This window comes from Dasypus novemcinctus, chromosome 17 (genome assembly GCF_030445035.2).
Source record: "Dasypus novemcinctus isolate mDasNov1 chromosome 17, mDasNov1.1.hap2, whole genome shotgun sequence".
NCBI classification, from domain to species: domain Eukaryota; kingdom Metazoa; phylum Chordata; class Mammalia; order Cingulata; family Dasypodidae; genus Dasypus; species Dasypus novemcinctus.
The window spans coordinates 13794430-13797629 of NC_080689.1; the positions used below are offsets into that span (position 1 = coordinate 13794430).

General features: G+C 41.7%; 1 pseudogene; it reads left to right on the forward strand.

Moving 5' to 3' along the window:
- The first annotated feature begins 1721 nt into the window (after nt 1–1721).
- LOC101432258 (immunoglobulin-binding protein 1 pseudogene) lies at nt 1722–2779 on the forward strand (annotated as a pseudogene).
- Nucleotides 2780–3200: the final 421 nt, after the last annotated feature.

Below are 3200 nucleotides of genomic sequence, written 5' to 3' on the forward strand. Positions count from 1 at the left end.
CACGCATCCAATTAACAGGGAGCCTGGGAGCACTGCAGCACAACACAGCCTTCAGGGATCCCCGCAGCTGGGTGCCAGCCCTAGGGGGAGGGATCACGCCCACAAACTCTGACCTCCGTGTCAGAAACCCAAAATTCCACCTCTCACAAGAATCTCTTCTGTCACTGTCTCACCAAATCAACTTCCAGACACCTCCCGCCCTGCAAGCCTCTGAAGCAGCCCGCTCAGGGCTTGGGAACTCCCCAGTGCAGCAAAACTTCCAGGAATTGCCGCCACCAGGCTGCCAGCCCCAGGGGGAGGGTCCCGCACACAGCCCCGACCTCTGTGAAAAAGACCCAAAATTCTACCTCTTACAAGAATCTCCTCTGTCCTGCAAACACCCAAAACAGCCCAGTCGAGCAGGACTCCAACCTTACTCAGCCGCTTCTTTGCAGGAGTGATTATAAGGTGCACTCACTCAGATGCCATCTTGCCCTGCCTCTCCCATTTTTACCATTTAGGATAACTACATCCAAAAGACAGAATGACAGAATGAGTTGGAGAAATTAGAATCCTCATACTTTGCTGGTAGGAATGCAAAGGGTACAGCCAGTTTGAAAAAGTATGGTCATTCCTCAAAAAATTAAACAGAATTACTATATGACCCAACAATTGCACCCTAGATATATACCCAAGAAAACTGAAAACAACTGAACACAAATTTTCATAGCAGCATTATTTACAATAGCTAAAAAGTGAAAATAATCCAAATTTCCATCAATTGTTGAATTGATATGCAAAATGTGGTGTATCTACACAATGAAATATTATTTGGTTATAAAGGTATGAAATATTGATGCATGCTACAACATGGATGAACCTTGAAAACATTAAGCTAAGTGAAAGAGGCCAGTCATTAAAAAACACATGCTATATTATTCTATTTTGATGAAATGTTCAGAATAAGCAAATCCATAGAGACATAAAATGATTAGTGGTTGCCAGTAGGAGGAAGGACTGGGAAATCACTGCTAATAGGTATGAGGTATGTTTTGGGGTTGCTGAAAATGCTTTGGAATTTGATAATTGTGAAAGTTACACAACTCTCTGAATACCCTAAAAAACAGAGAATTGTTCACTCTAAAATGGTGAATTTTATAGTATGTGAATTATACCTCAACAATCTTTTTATGAAGAAAGGAATGTATACAAATCATATAAATACACTTCAATGAATTTTCACAGTGAATACACCCATGTAACCAATGCCTTAATCAAGAAATAGAATATTTGTAGCTTGCCAGAAGCAATCTTCCTGCATACTTTCCCGCAAAGGAAACCATTATCCTGGCACCATAAATTAGTTTTACCAGATCTGACCTTCATATAAATAGAAGTACAAAGTATATACTTTTTGGTGTCTGGCTTCAATATAATGTTGCTCAACCTTACATATGTGAGATTCATCTATTCGTTGTACAGTTCATTCATTGCTGTACATTCTTCCATAATATAAACACATCGAAATTTTTCCATTCTTCTGCTGCTGGATATTTAGGTTGTTTCTTGTTTTCAGCTACTGAGAATAGGGCTGCTATAAATGTTCATATGTGTGTGTGTGTGTGTGGCACTTTTGATGAATATGTGTGTGCATTTCTGTTGATTATGTTCCTGGGAGGAGAAAGGCTAGTATATGGGTTACACATGTGTGTAATATATTTGCGGTTCCTCCCTCCCACAAGATGGCAGCAGCCCAAGACGAGTTAAAGCTGCCGCGGCTCCCCGTGCTGTTCGAAACCACAAGCAGCTTCTGGACGAAGTGGAAGTAGCGACTGAACCCACCGGATCCCGGATAGTCCAGGATAAGGTATTTAAGGGACTGGCCCTGCTTGAACAGGCTGCCAAAATGATTTCGCAGCTCGACTTGTTCAGCCGAAATGAAGACTTGGAAGAGACTGCTTCCACAGACTTGAAGTACTTGATGGTGCCGGCGTTTCAAGGAGCTCTCGCCATGAAACAAGTCAGCCCCAGCAAGCGGCTGGATCATTTGCAGCGGGCTCAAGAACACTTTCTAAACTATTTAACTCAGTGTCATTACTATCATGTGGCTGAATTTGAGATGCCCAAAACCAAGAACAACTCGACTGAAAATAACTCTGCTAGCTCCTCCATGGCCTATCCTAGCCTTGTTGCTATGGCATCCCAAAGACAGGCTAAAGTAGAGAGATACAGGCAGAAGGAGGAGTTGGAGCATAGATTATCTGCACTGAAATCTTCTGTGGAAAATGGTCAAGCAGATGATGAGCGCATTCGTGAATATTATCTCCTTCACCTTCAGAGGTGGATTGGTATCAGCTTGGAAGAGATTGAGAGTATTGATCAGGAAATGAAGATCCTGAGAGAAAAAGATTTCTCAAAAGAGGCATCAACTTCTTGCTTATCTCATCAGGACAGGCCTCCAAAGAAGCCCTTCATTCTCACTTGGGAGGTGGTCCAAGCCAAGGTGTTTGGAGCTGGTTATCCAAGTCTGGCAACGATGACAGTGAATGACTGGTATGATCAGCATTGGAAATATGGTGCCTTACCAGATCAAGTAATAGCCAAGGCAACACCAGCAGAGTTCAAAAAAGCAGCTCAACAACAGGAAGATCAGGAACAAAAGGAAGAAGATGTTGATGAGAAAACACTACATAAAGCTCGGGAGTGGGATGACTGGAAGGATACCCATCCCTGGGGTTATGGAAACCAACAGAACATGGGTTAATCTTCCCACAGCAAGACAGGACTAGAGGTGGCTCACATCTTCCCCTCCAAGGAACGCTGTACCGTTCTTCCCCTCCCTGGGCTTATGCTTCAGTTGTGTCCAATGAAGGCAAAGATGCTTCATCTTGCTTTGCATTCATTAAAGTATCAAACAATTTTTTTAAAAAAGTAATATATTTGCATATGTTTAGCAAATGTTGCCAGTTTTCTGAATTGGTTGAATTCAGGAATTTACACTCTAACAAGGAATGTATGAAAACTCCAGTTACTCTACATCCTTGGAAGTGTATTTCAATGTTTATCTTTTTAATTTTTGTAATACCATTGGGTGTATAGTGGTTCTCATTGTGGCTGAAATTTGCAATTGCTTGCTGAAAAATGAAGTTGAGCATCTTTTATTTGACCATTTCCATTTCTATATAAATCTTAGAAGCTGCTCAAGAGTTCATACACATACA